Source organism: Lithobates pipiens, unplaced genomic scaffold (assembly GCF_037356315.1).
Source record: "Lithobates pipiens isolate NorthernLeopardFrog02 unplaced genomic scaffold, aLitPip1_a1.2 Scaffold_27, whole genome shotgun sequence".
Lineage (NCBI taxonomy): Eukaryota > Metazoa > Chordata > Amphibia > Anura > Ranidae > Lithobates > Lithobates pipiens.
Window position 1 is genome coordinate 83,118,469 of NW_027507788.1, and position 21,680 is coordinate 83,140,148.

The following is a 21,680-nucleotide window of genomic DNA, read 5'->3' on the forward strand; positions in this document are numbered from 1 at the left end:
AACCTAACTGCAATTGAACAGGCATCGGATGTGATGGTGCCACAAGCTGTGTCTGATGCTGCATTTCTCCCTTCCCAGGGGGCGTTATCAAAAACCTTTGATAACGCCCTGTGGGCATGGAGAAACGCAGCGTCAGACTCAGCTTGCGGCACCATGTCCGATGCTCGTTCAATTGCAGTTAGGTTGTGAGGAAACTTCCTCCTAGAAGTTTATACATATTTGCAGGTGTTTTTTTAAGCTTTCACTGTCTATATGCTTGATATATTTTTTGGATTAATTTTGCACTTAATTTTGTATGCACTACAGTTTCACTTTATTGTATTTATTCAGGCTGTCAGCTGTGGTACTTATACCCTTTTTTCCATGTTTTGACTTATGTCTTGTACAGCAGCGGCAGGCCTAATCGCTAATTAGTATCTTTAGCACAGAGGATTGTTTTTTCATAATAAATACATGTTAAAGTGCACTAAGCCCTCATTCACATTGAAGCGATTTGTCATGCGATTTGACAGGTCGCAGCCTATTCCTGGCAATGACACCCTTCCAATTGGCGCAACGCCAACTTTACAGCACTGCACCAATTTGCAAAAGAAGTTCCTGCACTACTTTTGCAGATTTCGGGTGTGACTTCAATAGACATCTGTGTTGAAGCCACACAGATGTCTTTCAAGTTGGACCCGACAATGCGGCTATGAGTAAGCACTACGTTTAGTGTGAAACGCATCAGTTGTTTTTGGTTCTGTATTACTTTGCTGTGACATGTACAGTGTGATCCTGATGTTCTAATAAAGGCACAAGAAATTTCATTTGGAGTGGGGCTGTCCAGAATTTTCTCCTCACCTTGATTTGCTATATGCATTAGGCAACACCTGGGGCTGTTCATTTCCTGGAGAAAAAACCTTTTTGTTTCAGCAAACCTACCTGGAGCGGTGGTAACCCTATCTCTTTAATGCGGCTTTGAAATCATGCAATTTCAGTTAAAGTCACACAATTTCAAAGCCGTGTTCCATGTGAAAGAGGGCTAAAAAGCAGTTATGCAGGCCTTTTTATTCACAGATATCAATCGCTGCTACGGATCACGAATGCCAGTGTTTAAAGTGAAAGCAATATTTTAAAGTAAAAAAGAAGGAGGTTATACTTGCCTGCTCTGTGAAACAATATTGCACAGATTGGCACCTTACTTCTTTGGTTGTCCTTTGGCACTATCCACTACTTCTTCCTTCCGGTGCCCCTATAGCAAGCCGAGCTGGACTGTGTGCACCAATAGGCACACAAAGCACTAGAAAGCCAAGCCCCCCTGTTCCCTCCTCACAGGAGTTTGACTGACAACAATGGCTCTTTCTGTGGCCTGTGTGAGACCAGGAAGTGGAGGCGCAGTGGTGCAGACAAGACAGTTCTGGAGCAGTGACAGGAGTGGGGTAAGTGTTTAGAGTTGGGGGGAGGGACAGGTAGTTTTTTTTTTTTTTTACTAAACCCACAACAGTAATATCTGTATATGCAGAATAGCATACATGTTACACTCACTGTGGAACTTAAAGGGTTAATCCTCTATCTTGTGTAAAAAGGCTCTTTGATCCTCTATGAACAGATCCTCCCCCTCCTGCAGGGTCTCTTTTGGCAAGGCCATATAAGACACAGCGAGGGTAGTAAAGCTGCACGTGCTCAGTTTGGTCTCTATTGCTGGAGAGAACATTTCCTTGAGCTGAGCTTTTCAGGTCACATGATATTGACATCACAGATGTGAGTGTGTACACAGATCCTAAATGACAGCCCAGTCCCTCCCTCCTCCTCCTCCATGCCCAGTAGCTAAAAAAGAACACAGTGGTTGGGATGTCGCATCTTGATTGATGGATGATCCACCTCCATTAACAGCATGAGGACACAGGCTGTAGTGGATATCTCCTCCTACCTGAACACTCAGCACTTGAGCAAACCCTGCAGTTTATCACGTGACCGTGGTATACAAATTGGCCAACAAGGTATATAGTGGCAGTATTTTAATGTAAAAAGATTTATAAGCTGTGAGCACTGCAGGGGGCGGATTAACTATTTTCATATTACTGGGTTTAGTAACACTTTTTAATGAAGGGAATGCATTAAGATAAAAAAAAAGTTAGCTATCAATTTAATCACAAGAGTCACTAGCGATTGACTACAGCATTTGGGTTGTGTTGTGCTACAAGTCACTTTCTTTTAGAAATTTCTAATAAGCATAGCAATTGCTGCAATGTTTCATAGAAAAACATTTAAAGTGATTTTTGCCGCTGAGCGGAAACGCTAAAGAAAGTTACTTCAAACTTTTCATTGTTACTGACAATCATCATAATTTTATTGTAATTATCCTAGTGACAAATCGCTGTAAAAAAATGGGAGGGGGCCATAGCTAAATGCTGCATGAAAATCACCCATGTGCCATCTGTCCATCAGCCAAAGAGTGATGTCAGATGGGCATTTTTAATTTTTTTTTGCACACATTAAAATGCAGTTTTTGAGCCTCAGGATTACTTGCCGTACATTTTTTTTGAAAGCAGAGACCCTGTAGAATAAAATGATGGGAAATGCAATTTTTATGTGATATGCAATGTTTCTTTTTTAAATACATTTTATTGAGTTTTATAAAGGACAATCGACATTAATCATAAAGCAGTAAAGTGCAGTCTCAAGCACCTGTAGTTGAGCTATTATGTTATACATTCAAGACAGGTACATGTTATAATACAGATCCCCAAGAGGGAGACAGGGAATCATTATTAGGTAGTCTTGTGAGGATCCTTGCCAGTCTGAGGGTATTAAAATGAACCCAATGGGATCTATATTGGGATAAGAGCAAGAAAAGAGCAACAGAAAGCAAAGCATATCCTAAAAACAACTACAGGGTAAATCCGCAGACCTGGAAGCACTACCTAAAGTCAGCAATTGTTGCGTCAATGAGGCTTTGACTATATTGGTGTGGCTTAAGAGAAACAGGGTTGGCCCTTGCAGTATGAAAGTGGAATTGGTGGGCCTTATCTAAAAAACTGAAGGAAACAAAAGGACAGACACTTCTGATTTTGATAGGGCATGTTCCATGAATGCTTGTCATCTAAAGTTGTAATGATTGACAGAGATGGGGCAAAATAAGTCCATTCCAAGTTTTTCATGGTATAAGGATTTGCAGCTCATTTTTGACATCTGATATGGTAAACCTTATGGATGATGTCCATTTTTAAGTATAGCTGGCCACCCAGCCCCAGTAGCTGAAAGTGTTTGGGAATGACCAGAGACAGTACCCAAGTGAGGGCCTGCATAATTGGCAATCAGCTGATCAAGAGTCCTCTTTGGATGTGAGAAATTGAATATCGGTTCTATGGAGGAGTTTAAGTTGTAAATCTTCATGTTTTGTTAGCTAGTAGACTCATGACCTTGTTGTAGCCACTCAATTTTTCAATAAGTGTGTCACCTGAAAAATCTTTGCGCCAATTAGAGACTGAGAATAGTTCTAGAGGTTTTGTGAAGTTCACGTTGAGGGGCCAGTACATGTCTAAGATGGAATAGGCTTGATTCTGAAGTAGACAGTCGATCAGGGAAAGCTGGAGCTTCTTAGCTTTGTCTATGCAGCAGGCTTGTACGTAGCTCGCACAATACAGGTAGTAGAAGATGTGGTGATCAGATAACTCAAAACTAGTGGAGAGCTCTCTGAAGGGTTTCAGGTTGCCAGAATCCAGCTCAAACAGTGAGGGAAAAAAAACTTACAGGTCTCTACTTTTCCAGATTGCAAAGACCTCATATTACATACCTTCTGGAAACATGGGCCTTGGATAGATAAATATATGGCTGTAAATGGGGAGAGTCCCAACGTCCTCTGAATTTCCTTCCATGCAATCACTGTATCTCAAAGTGGTAAATTGTGTTAAAGATGGGGGGTGGGGGGTAGAAACTTCAGCTTGCTATGCACAAGGGCTGCCAAGGGTCAAGTATAGTTACATGGTAAGTCTGGTTGAAAAAAAGTACATCCAGTTCAACCAATAAAATGCATTTTGCTCTTTTGATTGTATTCCTGTTTTATTGAAACAGGACTCTTTAACCTGAAATGACCACCAAGGAGATTCTGTACCTTTTGAGAGATTTTAATGTCATATTTTCATGTGTGCCTCTGGCAGTAAAAGCACCCCTATGCCATCACTCTCATTCACTTTTCTGGTGTGGAGCTACTGTAAATACTCAAGTATAAGTCGACCCGAATATAAGCCGAAGCACCTCATTTTACCACAACAAAAAAAAAAAAAAATGGCAAAACGTATTGACTCAAGTATAAGCCTAGGGTGGGAAATGCAGCAGCTACTGGTAAATTTTCAGGATGTGGTGCGGCATGAACAACACAGAGGCTGCCGGCGTCACTGTGCTCATCAATGGAGCCTCGCTGCCCATCATTGCACCCACACTGTGCCCATAATTGTAGCCTCACTGTGCCCATCACTGCAGCCTCACCATGCCCATTAGTGCAACCTTATCTTGCCCATCACCACAGCCTTACCATGCCCATCATTGTAGCCTCACTGTGCCCATCACCGCAGCCTCACCATGCCCATCATTGCAAGCTTACCGTGCACATCATTGTAGCCTCACTGTGCCCATCACCGCAGGCTCACCATGCCCATCATTGTAGCTTCACTGTGCCCATCACCGCAGCCTCATCAGACAGACAGAACACTGCGTCTATCACACAAGCTGGTCTAGGAGGAGGGCGGAACTTTTGTCACAGCATGGCCGAAAATTTCAGAGTCAGTAAGAAGACACAGCGGCCTCCTGCTGTGTAAGGGAGAGAGAGAGGGGAGCACTGCAGCCACAGTTCAATGCAGCCCCAGCACAAGAAGCCTAAAGCCCGGTATCCCTGCCCTCACTCAAGTATAATGAGTATACGCCAAGGGGGTGGGGGGGAATTCTCAGCATAAACAATGTGCTGAAAAACTCGGCTTATACTCGAGTATATACGGTAAGTATTGGATTACAACATTTACTTGCGTGCACTTTGAATTCTAAGAATGTAATTACTGTATCTAAAATTAACATTTCAGCTCAATAAAATTATAATTGGGCTGTGTCCTGAGATCACAGCATCACCCTTTTTTTAATTGCTGCAGGTATTAAAAAAGGGATTGTGGTTGTGAACAGGCGGGTTCCCAATAATTAGAGGTGGGACTGCCCAGAAAGTATGCATGATCGGGGGGGAATGTCAGAAGAAAGGATGTGATATGGGTGGGCCAAGGGTGGCGGTGACATTGTACCGAGGACTGGGATGAAGATGCTGTCAAGTATGTACAGAACATAAAACACAGGTCACACACACAACATACCCAACACAAAGAGTACTCATCACATGCACAACAGATCACACAGATTGCATGTAGTTCACAAAGCAAACAGGGAGGGCACCACACACATTGACTTAAAAGACTCACAGAGTTCAGCAGATTCACAGCCTGCTCAATACACATAGGGGTTGATTTACTAAAGGCAAATCCACTCCGCACTACAAGTGCACTTTAAAGTGCAGTCATGTAAATCTAAGGGGAAGCTTTGCTGATTTTATAATCCAATCATGTACAAGCAAAAATGCTGTTTATCTACCTTGCATGTTCCTCTCGGATCTACAGCGACTGCACTTCCAAGTGCACTTGTAGGGCAAAGTGGATTTGCTTTTAGTAAATAAACCCCAGTGTTGTATAGTTAGTCCGGTTGGAAAAAGACACAAGTCCATCTAGCTCAACCTATAGAAAAAAAAAAAAATTATATAAATAAACAGAAAACCTTCATAAACAGAAATTTATACCCACAGTTGATCCAAAATAGAAAAAAAAACTCCTTATGAAGCATGGTCCAGCCGGGGAAAAAAAAAAAAAAAAATCTTCCTGATCCCCTAGGACAGTGATGGCGAACCTTGGCACCCCAGATATTTTGGAACTACATTTCCCATAATGCTTAAGCATTCTGCAGTGTAGTGGAGCATCATGGGAAATGTAGTTTCAAAACATCTGGGGTGCCAGGGTTCGCCACCACTGCCCTAGGAGCATTTAGATATTCCCTGGATCAACTACCCCTACTGCTGTACACAGCACAGAGCAAACACAAAAACCACAATACAGCACTCACAACATACAAAGAACAAAACATAACCAGAATATAGGGCACCAATTCCCAAAATGGATATCGAAGAACTGGAGAAAAGAAACCAAACTGAAAAGAGGTATTGAGGAGCTTAGCTATGAGGAAAGATTAGCTGAACTGAAATTATTCTCTTTTAATAAGAAGCGAATATGGTTGGCTATGATCATCATGTATAAATACATAAATGGTCCATATAGTGAACTTGGTGTAGAGTTAGAGTTATTCACTTTCAGGTTATTATGGAGGACAAGGAGGCGTTCTTTACATCTGGAGGAAAACAGATTTAACGGTCACATAATGAAAGGCTTTTTCACAGTAAGAGCTGTGAAATTATAGAATAGACTCCCTCAACGACTGATTCTGGCCAGCATAGTAGATTGCTTTAAAAAAAGAGCCAGATAAAAAAAAAAAAAAAAAAAAAAAAGAGCCAGATACATTACTAAATGGACAAAATATAACCGGATACTCATATTTAGCGGTAATAACACCAGGGGTAGTTGATACAAGTGAATCTCTTGGGGGAGATTCAAAGCAAATTGGATCATGCTTTATTGTGTTTTTTCTTTTGCTTTAGTCTGGATCAGCTGTGTGTATAGGATTGTATATGTGGAGATTTTATATTTGTTTGGATGAACTAGATACATTTGTGTTTATTTTTTATTTTTTTTCAACCTATGTAACTGCATTATATTGCCAAAAGTGTTGGGACACCAATAAAGACATGGATGAGCGAGTTTGGGGTGGAGGAACTTGACCGGCCTGCACAGAGTCCTTACCTCAATCCGATAGAACACCTTTGGGCTGAATTAGAGCAGAGACTTTGAGCCAGGCCTTCTAGTCCAACATCAGTGCCTGACCTCACAAATGCATTTCTGGAAGAATGGTCAAACATTCCCCTAGACACACTCCTAAACTTTGTGGAAAGCCTTCCCAGAAGAGTTGAAGCGGTTATAGCTGCAAAGGGTGAGGCAACTCAATATTGAACCCTACGGACTAAGGCTGGATTCACACCTTCACACCAGCATTTTTAGCGCTTTTTGCAGATTTGCACTACAGAACATATTCCATAGGAAACCATGTTAGATGGACTGTAGTGCAAATATGCAAGAAGCACTACAAATGCATAGGTGTGAATCCAGCCTTAGACTGGGCTGCCATTAAGGTTCATATGGGTGTAAAGGCAGCCTTCCCTATACTTTTGGTAATATAGCGTATGTAGCTCAAAGCTTACACAACATAGAGTGCATACAGCACAAAATACACACAGTTATGCTGCGTACACACAATCAGACTTTTCGATCGTGTGGGCTCCAGCGGACTTTTTCTTCCTAGAAATAAGACTGGCTTCAAGTTTGTCTGCCAGACTCGACTTTTAGCAGACAATCCATTCGTCTGTGTGCTAGTCCGACGGACTAAAACCGACGCTAGGACAGCTATTGCCTACTGGCTATGAACTTCCTTATTCTACGTCATCACGTTCGAATCTGTCTGACTTTTGGATCGTGTGTGGCCATGTCTGTTTATTTGAAAGTCCCGCAGACCTCAGCTGCAAAGTCCGTTGGATTGTCCGCCAGACCAAGTCCGTCAAAGTCTGATCGTGTGTACATGCCATTAGGCTGGCCATACATGGTTCAAATTGAGATTCAAAACATCAATGGGCAGGCTGAACGTACAGAGTTGATCGATCAATCAACTTGGGTAAAATCAGCCTGCTGGATTGTCTTGCTATATCCGCTAGTAATAAACCACTGCCTTCCCCCGGGAGAAGACAATGGCCCATCTGTGTTGATGGGGGAAATCAAGCAAATGTATTTACTGCAACCAGTGGTTTTTAGGAAAGAAATTTGCACTGTGTATGGCCAGCTCAAGATGTATACCCAGCATTGAGTGCCATCAGCATACACAGAAGATAAACGGCACAGGATGCACACATCATAATCACATTTACTATACAAGGAACAGACACAACACACAGCATAAATAACAGCACTGAAAATACACCGCATTCACAGCACACAAAGGACACAGATTGGATATAGAGAATACACAACTCCTAGACAACAGAAAACTCCCCCTGTTTTGTTTACCAAGTGAACAAAAAAGTTATTTCAGTGATCAAGGTTGGTTACCTTGTTATCTCACAGTAAGAGCCGGTTCACACTGCGGGCGATGCGAGGCGACACGACTTGCCTCGCCTCGATCTGACAAGTCCCCCCCGTTCTGTACAATGGAACCGTTCTGAGAGGAGCGACTCGAGTCGCTCCGACTCAGAAAAAAGGTTCCTGTACTACTTTCGGGCGACCTCGGGGCGACTTGCATTGACTTCTATACAGAAGTCATCTGCAAGTTGCCGCTGAGGTCGCGGCGAGGCAAGTCGGAGTCGCCTCGCCTCGCCTGCAGTGTGAACCGGCCCTAAAACAATTCACCCTGAGCCAATGAATTTTACAACATCCCAATGTTAAACCCCCACATATATGTGCCACAATAAAAATATTTAACATGTCACGCCTGTGGAGAAATAAAGAATGTGTACATATATGGAATATAGTAAGGCATAGCTCCCAAATGTCCCCAATTCTGAGGGACTGTCCCTGATTTGGAGCAATGTCCCTCTGTCCCTCATTTTGGTCTGATCCATATAGTTGTATATAAAATGCATTTTTTTTTCTTTCAGAAAGTGTTTCCCAGTGCTAAACCTTTCATCTGATTTCTAAATTGCTGCATTTGTTTATTTTAAGAGCCAATATAAAAGGAATAGTAGTGGTAAAAAAAAAGGGCTGAACGTCCTAAAACAGCACACTGCCCTGATCAACCACAGAGTGAGCTAAACTAATAATCTCCAGCAGCTGATCACTGGACCGCCCTTTCAATGTCTGGTGGAGATATTCAGAACTATCTGTGGCCAGCAGAGCATAATAAACAATTATATCTGAATTCATCCCACCAGCGTCAAACAGAACCAAACTGGTTCCTCTGTGCAGCCACTTCTGGTCAGGAATGGCCTTGGTATACTGTCACGTATCTGGTGTGACCAGAGCTGTGTGGACAGCAACAGAGGAACAAACGCAGATAAGGTGAAAATATATAATTTATTAAGATAAGTAAATATGTGCAACCAAACAACCACCAACAAAAACCCACAAATAGTAACAGACAAATATTTACAAGTAAAGGGGAATACCAGAATCATAAACAGGGCCAGGCCGGGGTCGACAACGGGGGGGTCAGCAGCTGGGGATGGAAGACAAACAGGCCAACGAGAGGATGGATTGGGCACAGGGAACCACACAAGGAAGATGGCAAGGGATCAGTGTGTCTGCCGGGTACTTATACACACCTCCTGCAATTACTCAGGTGACTCCTAATTACAGGAGATGATGTCGGCCCCACACTGCCAGGAACCACCCGCTGGTGGACGCCAGTACTGCGGGCTCCCCAGGCAGTTCCAGACTGCTAGGAGACACCTGCTGGTGGACGACAGTACTGCACGCCAAATGTCAGACAGTATCATCAGAGGGTGGGCCCTTTCCTGACAGCGGTTGTGCTACACCGTACCCAAACTCATTTTTTATCATTTTGTTCCCACAAATAGAGCTTTCTTTTGGTGGTATTTGGTCACCTCTAGGATTTTTATTTTCTGTTAAACAAATTAAAAAAGGCCAAAAATTTGGGAAAAAAAATGCTTTTTTGTTTCAGTTACAAAACTTTGTAAATAAGTATGTTTTCTCTTTCACTGATGGGCCTGCACTGAGGGGCACTGATGGGCACGATGAAGTGTCACTGATGAGGTGGCATTGATGAGCACTGATAAGTGCCACTGATATGCGACATGGATGGGCACTGATATGCGGCATGGATTGGCATGGATAGGCGGCACGGATGGGTATGGATAGGCGGCACAGATGAGCATAGATAGGCAGCACAGATGGGCACTTATAGGCGATATGGATGGGCACTGATAGGTGGCACAGATGCGCACTGATAGGTGTCATTGTAGTGTACAGCATTGTACTGATGGATGCCAATCAGTACCAAACAATAATGCATGCCAATCAGCGATGCCCATTGTGAGCACTGATTGGCATCCCGGGTGGTCTAGGGTGGCATACCTGGTGCTGGGCATCCCTGGTGGTCTGGTGGCATCCCTAGTGGTCCAGTGGGGGCATCCTCTGGGGGTTGCACTGATAATCGATTAGCACAGACCCCCCCCCATTTACACTGTGATCAGCCGTGATTGGACACAGCTGATCATGTGGTAAAGAGTCTCCATTACCGAGATTGTAGTTGCGGTGTGTCAGACTGACACACCTCACCACCGATCGCAGTGACGTGTGCCCCCAGGGGCGCGCAATGGCTTAATATCCTGAGGACATCATATGACGTCCAGTCAGGATATTGAAACCACTTTGCCAACGTCATTCTGCTATATGGCGTGTGGCAAGTGGTTAAGGGGGTTGGCAGGGGGGCGTGCCCTGCCTACATACATTTGTTAGTAGGTGTCCATCATTCTCATCTCAAAATGTTGGGCGGTATGTAGTAAGGTGCAGTGTAGTATAGCAAAATATATTAAACTATTATATTTGACATTGTTACATAATTGGTAAGGTTAAAAAAAGAAACCAATCCATCCAGTTCAATGTGTGTGTATGTGTTTATGGCACTACCATTTAGTTATTTGCATATTGTAATCATATCTCTTTTCAGCACATCCTTCCTGAGGACTGGTGACAAGAACTGGATGGCCAACTCAAGATGTGGCTGACCCAAAGTTTTGTAAAGTGGCAGAATTATAGTTTTATCTCTTGAGTTAATACACTTTTTAATGCATGCTAATAGTCTGCTAGCTTTGCTTGCTACAGCTTGACATTGCATGCTATTGTTTATTATCTGCTAGGACACCCAGATTCTTTTACATACTTTGTTCTCTCAGAGGTTCTACTCCTAGGGAGTAACTTGCATTAATTTTTAGCCCTCGAGTTCATTGCTGTAAAATTTTCTAAATTTTCTAAATTCTAAACCTCACCAGCCATATAGCTGCCCAACCCTCTATTTCAACTAGTTCTTATAAAGTTGCTATGTCCTATTGTTTGTTTTACTTTATTTTATTACAGGTACTTATATAGTGCTGTCAATTTATGCCACGCTTTACATATATATGTTGTGATGTTATTCCCCTACTTAGTTTTCTATCAGCAAAAACTGAGAGTGAACTATTTATTCCAACCTCTGTATCGTTTATGAACAAGTTAAACAGAATTAGTCTCAGGGCAGAGCGATGGAGTACCCCACTTACAACTCCAGACCATTCAGAAGATACGTTATTTATCACCACCCTCTGGACACACCCCAGTAACCAGTTTTCTATCCAGGTACAAAATGCCACTGGACCTCAGTGTCCAAATTAAGCATTTATGGGATACTGTATATAATGTTTTAGAGAAATCTAGGTATACCAAGTCTACAGACCTTCCTCTATCTAGATTACAGTGCACTGCCTCATAGAATATCAAAGAAAAAAACAGGGAGGGGGAGGCGCCGACCTGAGTGTAGTATTAAAATAATGACTTTAATAGGATAAGATTAAAAACACTTACAAGATGATAGAAGATTCATGCCCGTCAAAGTAAAGTGCAGTCTTGGCAGTCCACATGGCTCTGCGGGTCCGATTGCTGTTCCGGATAGCTGGAAAGGACTGGGCAGCTGGCTGGAACGCATCACAATGAGACTTTTAACACCTGCTTCACCTGCCCTTTGCTATAATTTATTTTTCCCTAAATTGTTTACCGATTGGCCTTCTGGTCGTTCTAGTTCCATGGCCACACCTACATGCTCCGCATTGTGTACATATAGCTGTCCTCCTCTAGAGGGCAGCAGGCCAATAGAAGGAGCAGCCAGCTCTGAATGCATAGCCTTCACCACTACAGCCCTGATTAACAAGATTCCAGCCCTGCCCTGGTCCAATCAGACGCAGGTGACATTACTTCCTGTTCCATGGTCCATGCTGGTCAGTGTGGAGGTTCCTAGAGAAACACTGTGATCCATTCCAGCCAGCTACCCAATCCTTTCCAGCTATCCGGAACAGAGGTAGGACGCGCAGAGCCATGTGGTATACCAGGACTGCACTTTACTTTGACGAGCATGGATCTTCTATCATCTTGTAAGTGTTTTTAATCTTATCCTATTAAAGTCATCATTTTAATACTACACTCGGGTCCGTGCCCCCCCCCCCTTTTTTTTCCTTACATGTGTTGCAGAGTTCTGGACACACTCTGAAGGATGGCTACCTACCTTTTTAACCCTTAATATCCCTTTCTTTTCCAACCACCCAACCTATGGATACATCACCATCCAGCTATTACAGCCACAGACTATACCCCTAAGGATTTGTCCCTTTGGAGCACCAGATAACACTGACTATACTGCTCATATAATATCAACACATTGGTCTGGCAAGAACAATCTTTCATAAATCCATGCTGATTGCTATTAATACTATTTTCATCAGCAAATTCTTATATATGGTTACTTATCATTCCTACCAATAGTTCACATACTATTGATGTTAGGCTGACTGGTCTGTAGTTTTGAGGTATAAATCTTGGCACCTTTTTGAATATTCAGCTTTTGGCCAGTCAGAATTTTGATCCATCTACAGGCAGTGTTCTGTTCTCGCTACACGCTTGCCCATACAGATTAAACATACAGATTAAACCTTGAATCCTAAAATAACCAGACTGTCTGTAACTTTGGATCTTTATTACAATGAGCAGGTGGTGGCCATATAATAGGATGTACACGTATGTGTATGTTGAAACTAGAAATAAACAGATAAATGAACATATAAGAATTACATGAACATAAATGTCCACTAAGTATACAGGTAAACAATCTTTAGCATACCAGTGATGCTGCCTTGGAAGGACTAGGATTTTCCTAGGAAACATGTGGCGTAGGCTTAGCTGGCTCCATGCGGTCTGTTGGGATGAGCTCTGGGGTGTTTGCATACTCCACGTGCAGAGACTGCCAGGAAATTGGTGCAGCCCTGTGTTAATCACAGGCAGTGAAACTTTGCCCGATCTCTGCAGCCGCGAATCGGGGCAACGCCTCACTGCCTGTGATTAGGGCAGCGCTGCGCCGACTTCCTGGGGGGTTCTGCACTTGGAGTATACAAACACACCGGAGCTCATCCTTAGCAGTCTGTCTCAATGGAGAAGATCAAAGAGTTGTAATAGGAAGTGGAGCTAGTTCCCAGTGATATGACAGGAAATGTGTATTAACCATAGAACACTGCCCAGCAATAGTCTTTTGTTAGAGTGGCATCTAGTGGACAATGTTGGTATTGCAAGTCTAGAAGATATTATTTTTTGTTATAGGCAGAAGGCATGACACTCCCTGTCTGGTATCATCAGATGCCACTATTTATTCCTCAGATGACAACAATAAAATTAGTTTAGAAACTGGTCTTAGTAACAACTTTGTCTCTTTGCTTCAATGAATCTTGACTTCCACTTTTCTGACCTTTCCATCCTCACTTGGAAAGGGGTTGGTGATGAGACCCAAAGGCCACTCATTTCTTTGGGACTGACAGTCCTTAACAAGAACAAGGTCTCCCCCTTTTAGGTTGGGCTTGTTGTCTTGTCATTTAGTAGGTGGCTATAAAGTGGAGAGGTACTGCTTCCTCCACCTGTCCCAGAAGGGATTGTCTCTACTGCCGCAAGTTTAAGTCTTTAGTGGTGAATTTCCCATGGGGAGCACTGATTACTTCAGTTTTCTGTGTAAAGATACAGTCCATCTCCTTAGCATAGGCTTCATGCTGTACAGTGCGGATGATATGATCCTGAGACTGTTGGAGCTCTAATGCTGAACTGATCCTTTGACAATGATGCCATCCTTTGCAGTCACAGCTGTTTGAGTCACCTTTGAAAGAGTGAGCTATATGAGTAAGACAAGAAATAGCTAGAACAAGTGACTTCCATTTTGAGAATCTGTTAAATCTGTTAGATTTAAGCTTGCAGTCTGAAGTTGCAGCCTGAAATGTCGAGATCTCAGGATGGATGTCAGTATCTGAGTCTGGATCTAGTAGTTCAATAGTGTTACTCTTATGAAGTTCTGCATTGTACAAGAATGCGGGTCTTGTCTTTATGGTTACATGCAGCAATAGCTCTTGTAGCATGGTCTGCAGGATTATGGTCAGTACATAGCGCCATTGTGTTGGACGAGTGGATCTCCTAATCCTCAACACTGTGTTGTTGACGTAAACATAGAAACGTCTGGTCTCATTGTAGATGTAGCCTAGCACTACCTTGCTGTCAGAGTAGAGCTGGATATCCTTGAGGTCAATGTCCATCTCTGAGGTCATTAGTTGTGCTAGTTCTGCAACACAAAGTTCTAGCCTAGGTACAGTGTGCTCAGTGTGTGGAGCTAGCTTTGCCTTGCCCATGACAAATCCTACTTGGCATCATGCTGCAGTGTCGCAAGTTCTTAAGTAGGCCATAGCAACTATTGCCATGATAGAAGCATCACAGAATATGCAAAGGTTTTGGCTCTGTGTCTTTGTAGAGGGTACAGTAGCATATGGGCATGAAACATGGAGATCAGATAAGATTGATAGAGAGTTCCTCCACTCTACCCAAGAGTTCCTCTTATCAGGGGGTAGTGGGGCATCCCGGTCGGATGTTTCATAAATCAAGTCTCTAAGTAGGGCTTTACCTTGAATTGTAACAGGTGCCGCAAATCCTAATGGATCGTATAGGCTATTGATTGTGGACAAGACACCTCTGCGAGTAAAGGGCCTTTCTTCTCCATTTATTTGGAGGGTAAAGGAATAAGATTTCAAGTCCCAAAGTAGACCTAGGCTGCGCTGTATGGGTAAAGAGTCTGTACCTAGATCTAAGTCTCTTAGATTGTTAGAATGGTCTTGAGCAGGGAAAGCTTCCATTACCTCTTTGGTGTTGGAAGTAAACTTGTGAAGCCTGAGGTTAGAACAAGTGAGCATCTCCTGTGCTCTTTTAAGAAGACAGATTGCAGACTCATTGAATTTCAAGCAGTCATCTACATAAAAGTCTTTATCTACGAATTGTTTTGTATCTAAACCATACTCAAGTTCACCTTCTTGGACATAATGTCTGAGTCCGTAGATAGCGACTGCAGGTGAAGGGCTATTGTTAAAGATGTGTACCCTCATATGATACTCTGAGATGTCATTGGAAGGGTCATTCTCTCTCTGAACCAAAGGAACCTTAGGAAGTTTCTGTCTCCCTCTCTGATCAGGAAGCAATGTTACATCTGTTGGATGTCTGCTATGAAGGCAATAGAATCTTTGTGGAATCGTAAGAGCACTCCCAAGAGTTTGTAGTTCAGGTCTGGGCTTGTCAAGAGGACATCCTTCAAGGAGACACCCTTGAAATTGGCACTAGAACCAAACGCTACTCTGATGTGACCCGGCTTTTTAGGATGGTACACTCTGTATATATGGAGGTACCAACACTCTTCAGAGTCTTTATGGGTGGGAGCTATCTCGGCGTGACTGTTCTCAAAGATTTTCCCACGAAAAAAAAGAAATGTTCTCTCATCTCTGGCTTTCTTTGTAAATTACGTGTAAGGGAAGTGAAACATTATAGCACTTGTTCTCTGTTATTGGGTAAACATTGTCTCTGTGGTCTGAAGGGAAGAGGTGTGACCCAGCTGTTTGTGCAATCTTTGACTAGTTCTTGCTCTGTTAGAAGAGTTTGTCCTCAATAGAATTGCCACACGATTGTCATCTATAGTTCTTTGAAAGACTGTGCACCCTAAGTCGTCTCGGTCACTGTCACATGCAAAGTTGTCACTAGTGGGGCTTGTCAAGGAACAACACAAGTGGGTGGTGTAGGTCGATTCCTTAACAAGAAAATGGTTGTGGCATGGCTGGAAAAGAGAGGAACGCCCATTCTCTAGGGTATTTGAGAGCATGCTGCTAATGGAGTTAGGTTTGTGCATGCTTCCTAGACAGACATCTCCTATGATGAACCATCCGAGGTCTAACCTCTGAGCATAAGGAGCGTTGTTGGGGCCATTCATTTGAGCTCTTGATTTGTGGCCTCGTAATATATTTCTCCCAAGGAGTAGGATAGTCTAAGCCTGAGGATTAAGTTCTGGTATCAGATGTGCTATGTGTTTCAAGTGTGGGTGATGAGCAGCCACATCTGGTGTAGGAATTTCCGGTCTATGGTCAGGATCTGGTTGCATTCGAAAAGAGTTGGCAAAGACAAGCATGATTGTCCTTCAATGGACCCGACTTGGTAGCCGGATGCTCTCCTCCCCGCTGTCTCCATTATTCCAGCACACGTTTTTAAGGAGTAGGGGATGCTGGGGACTTTAATGCCAAAGATGTCAAACAAGGTTGAGCTGGCTAATGACTTGTTACTTTGGTCATCCAAAATTATGTAAAGTTTAATAGCTATGTCTTTTTGGCTTGCTAGGTAGACTCTAACTAGGCAGATTTTGGAGCAGGACCTGCCACATATGACTCCTTTGCAGAACTCTGTACATGGTGAAGTGATCTCTGGTGTAGTTGTAATGGTGTGCTCTTCCTCCCCACCATGCCCACTAGCAGTGAGATTGTGTTGTAAAGTCCATGAAGCTGGCCCAGGATGTAAACCTGTGTTGAGATCTGAGCTGTCACATTCCATGCATTTTAAACTGACCTTACAGTCCTTGGCGAGGTAAGATGTTGAAGAGCAGCCCCTGTAGCAGATATGGTTCTCCTTGAGGAAGGCCTTGTGGTCCTACAGGGTTTTCTCTCTGAAAGCTCTGCATTTTAGGAGAGGATGTGGCTTCTGATGCAAGGGACACTGCTTACCAGGATCCTTGACCTTTGTCTCCAAGTTAAAGAAGCTGGTAGACTTGTGAAAAGAATCTGGAGGAGTCATGTTAGTTTTGTGTACTGCTACTGGTGGTTTGCGAGGGTTAAGTCCTGAAGGAGCAGCACATGACAATGTAAAATCAAAACTTGGATCATTCCTTGTTTTATCTTGCTGACACACAAAGTCCACAAAAACAGAAAAAGGAGGGAATGGAACATCATGCTGTCTCTTAAATTGGGATCCATGTGTAATCCCATGCTCTTGCAAGTTGTAGGTTAACTTTTGTACAATGGTGTTGACACCTCTGGCTGTGTCAAGGAATGTAAGTCCCCCCTCGAATTTAGCTACTTGAAGTTCCATTAGCAAGATAATCCCTAAGTTTCTGGTAGGCTTTGTTAGGTATTTTGGGGAAGTTAAGTCTTTTGAATAGTGCGCTTTCTACTACTTCTGCTGAACCATAACGCTCATCAAGTCTATCCCAGATCGTTTTAAGACCAGTGTCTGGGTGGTTTATATTTATTGTCCTGATTCACCTAGCATGCTCGGCAGACTCATTTCCAAGTCATTTGATCAGGAGGTCTATTTCTTCACTGCAAGACAGATCTAAGTCTCTGATGGCATTTTGAAAGGAAGACCGCCAGGCTCTGTAGCTTTCAGGGCAGTCATTAAACTTTTCAAGACTAACTCACGTCGTGCAAAGAACCTTGCAAAGTCTATGGTGGCTTGGTTAGCCTGCAGTGTGTTGCCATGGTGAGATGGCTGTGTGTAGTCATACCTTTTGAGGGTGTCAAGCCGACCTTTGTCGCACCGTTGGTTCTGGAGGATGAATAGAAGTCTCTGTTATCTCACGTGTAGGGAGTCTTTCGTAGGAGGCGTCACTTTGCATGGATTTCTCCTGTTTGTAGGCTTGAGACTTGTCACTGACTTGTGGCGGTACCGTGTAGTGTCTTTGGCTTTTCTCTTTGACATCATCTTTGTCACTGCTTGGCTTAAAATGTTGATTGATGTAATCCGAAGTTTCGTTGTAGAGAATCTTGAGTTTCAACTTCTGGGTCGAGAATATTGCTGCATCTGCTGCATTCACTTCTCGGGCATACAGCTAATTCTAAGACCCCTGCTTTGGCTATAGCGGCTGCTGCTTCCTTCACTATAGTGAGTTTCTCTAGGGCTACTTCTAGGAGGGCTTCCTCAGCCTCTAACTGTGCCTCTTGCTGCGCTTTCTCTGTCTTCAGCCTCACTTTCTCCTTTTTAATCTGCATTTATTGCTCAGCAAAGGCTGCTCGGGCCTTGGCGGCTACAGCTTTTGCACGTGCGATAGCGAGTGCATTGCTTGCAGGTGAAGATCTAGAGGAGCCGAAAACTTGAGACCTTGCCTTGAGTGAGGATGCCTGGCTATGTGACATGTTGCTTGCAGGAATGCTTGACTGTGTAGAGACTGCTGTATTGCCATATGCATGTGACTGCACTGACAGGGTAGCAGGCCTCTGTGTAGTCACTGTCCTAAATCCCACTTGCTGGATAGCCGCTGTTTCACTGTTCTGTTCTCGCTACACGTTTGCCCCGGCATGTATGTAGCTCAACATACAGTTTAAACCTTGAATCCTAAAATAACCAGACTGTCTGTAACTTTGGATCTTTATTACAATTAGCAGGTTGTGTCCATATAAGAATCGGATGTACACGTACGTGTATGGCGAAACTAGAAATAAACAGATAAATTAACCACTTGCTTACTGGGCACTTAAACACCCTTCCTGCCCAGACCAATTTTCAGCTTTCGGTGCTCTCACATTTTGAATGACAATTACTCAGTCATGCAACACTGTACCCAAATGAATTTTTTTCCTTTTTTCCCCACAAATAGAGCTTTCTTTTGGTGGTATTTGATCACCTCTGTGGTTTTTATTTTTTGCGCTATAAATGAAAAAAGACAGAAAATTTTGAAAAAAACGCACATTTCTTTGTTTCTGTGACAAAATTATGCAAATTATTAATTATTCTTCATAAATTTTGGCCACAATTTATACTGCTACATGTCTTTAGTAAAAATAACCCAAATTAGTGGATATTATTTGGTCTTTGTGAAAGTTAGAGAGTCTACAAGCTGTGATGCGAATCATACAAAATTGATCACACCTGATGTACTGGTGGCCTATCTCATTTCTTGCGACCCAAACAAGTCAGGAAAGTACAAATACCCTGCAAATGACCCCTTTTTGGAAAGTAGACATTCCAAGGTATTTAGTAAGAGGCACGGGGAGCTTTTTGATGTTGTCATTTTTTTCCCACAATTCTTTGCAAAATTAAGATTTTTTTTTTTTTTTGATTTTTTTTTTCCACAAAATTGTCATTGTAATAGGTTATTTTTCTCACGTGGCATGTGTACTGATGACAGATGGCACTAATATGTGGCACTGATGACAGATGGCACTTATACGTGGCACTGATGACACGTGGCACTAATACGTGGCACTGATGACAGATGGCACTAATACGTGGCACTAATGTGGCACCGCTGACAGATGGCACTAATACGTGGCACCGATGACGTGTGACACTGATGACAGATGGCACTGATCAGTGGCATTGATGACACGTGACACTGACAACAGATGGCACGTGACACTGACAGGTGGCACTGATGACAAATGGCACTGATACGTGACACTGATGACAGATGGCACTACTATGTGGCACTGATGACAGATGGCACTACTATGTGGCACTGATGACAGATGGCACTACTATGTGGCACTGATGACAGATGGCACTGATGACAGATGGCACTTATACGTGGCACTGATGACAGCTGGCACTGGGGACAAATGGCACTGACAACAGGTGGCACTGGGGACAGATGGCACTAACAGGTGGCACTGGGGACAGATAGAACTAACAGGTGGCACTGGGGGCAGGTGGCACTGAGGGCAGGTGGCACTGGGGGCAGGTAGCACTGGGGAGGATGGCACTTTTTTTAAACTTTTTTTTCCACTTACGGCCGCTGCAGCCGTTCATCTCTCATTGGATAGGCCGATCGCGCTGTAAACGGCCACTGTGATTGGCCATTTACAGAGATCTGTGTTTGCCTGTCTCCGGGGGACACGGGAAACACAAAACTTCCCCGATGCACGCCCGCGGCGGCGTGCATTGCGGAAGTAAAGACGAGGACGTCCAGGGACGGCCTCCCGGACTAGAGCGCCCGCTCTATGCCCGTCATTCGGCTATAGGGCGGGCGGGAAGCGGTTAACATATAAGAACTATATGACCATAAACAAATGTCCACTAAGTATACAGGTAAAAATTTTAGTATATCAGCAATGCTGCCTTAGAAGGACTAGGATTTTCCTAGGAAACATGTGGTGCAGGCTTAGCTGGCTCCATGTGGTCTGTCTCAATGAAGAAGATGAAAGCGTTGTAATAGGAAGTGGCGCTAGTTCCCAGTGATATGACAGGAAATGTGTATTAACCATAGAACACTGCCCATCAATAGTCTTTTGTTAGAGTGGCACCTACTGGACAATGTTGGTATTGCAAGTCCAGAAGATATTGATTTTCCTTATAGGCAGAAGGCATGACAGGCAGGCTGGTTGTACAGAAGTCAATATTTTGATCGGCTTCTGTAAAAGTTGGCTTTAGCTGGTGTTGCCGATGAGTGTATTCTTACAACAGGGAAGCCTCCTTACTGTCAAAGTAAAATAACTCCACGGGAGGCACTCCCCCCATCCACTTTGAATGTGTGGTTGGTGGAATTGGTTAATCTTTTGTTCAACCCACTGAAACTTGTATGACCTGCTTTACTAACAATGCAGTCTTGTTTATTATACCCCTCCTTTTCCATTGTGAAATAAAATATTGTAATTCATACAGTTTCCGCTTCTTAACATTAATAGCCAACTTCCCCTGATTATCCTTTATAGGGCCAATGTGCTTTCACCTTGTCTTTTTTATTATTAGTACATTTAAATATATATATATATATATATATATATATATATTTTTTATAAACTCTTTATACTGAGCTCTTTTTTCCCATAATTGTAGGAAAAAATAGTTCCTGTGGCACCTATTTTAACATTTTTTTGAGGATTTTTTTCCTGTGCTATGTGGTTTAGCTTCCTTGATCACTCTCTTACAACTCTTATTGCATTCTATTTAGTGTTAGAATGCCGACGGTGGCCCTTCAGCTTTATATTTTTAACCACTTCAGCTCCGGAAGAATTTACCCCCTTCCTGACCAGAGCACTTTTTGCAATTCGGCACTGTCTCTTTTTAACTGACAATCGCGAGTGCGTATTTGATTACCCCTGCGGTTTTTATTTTTTGCGCTATAATAAAAAAAGAGCGACAATTTTGAAAAAAAAAAACATAATTTTTTACATTTTTCTATAATAACTATCCCCCTAAAATATATAAAAAAAATATTTTTTTCCTCAGTTTAGGCCGATACGTATTCTTCTACATATTTTGTGTAAAAAAAATCGCAATAAGAAATTATTGATTGGTTTTACTCAAAAGTTATAGCGTTTACAAAATAGGGGATAGTTTTATGGCATTTTTATTAATATATATATTTTTTAAATGGAGATTTTTATCGTGACTGCGACATTATGGCAGATACTTCGGAAATTTTTTACACATTTTTGAGACCATTGTCATTTATACAGCAATCAGTGCTATACAAATGCACTGATTCCT

At 42.8% G+C, this 21,680-nt stretch overlaps 1 protein-coding gene across 10 annotated transcripts in view; it reads left to right on the forward strand.

Moving 5' to 3' along the window:
• Positions 1–21,680, forward strand: part of LOC143933945 (galactoside alpha-(1,2)-fucosyltransferase 2-like) — a 299,455-nt gene that overhangs the window by 267,641 nt on the left and 10,134 nt on the right. For 2 of the 10 annotated variants that reach the window (XM_077457132.1, XM_077457136.1), the window contains one exon: positions 10,849–10,917. The exons of 6 other annotated variants lie outside the window; for them this stretch is intronic. The gene's annotated coding sequence lies outside the window, so the exon portion shown is untranslated. Of the gene's footprint in view, positions 1–10,848; positions 10,951–10,978; positions 11,514–21,680 lie in introns of those variants that run through there. 2 more of the 10 variants (XM_077457133.1, XM_077457135.1) reach the window with 2 other exon arrangements.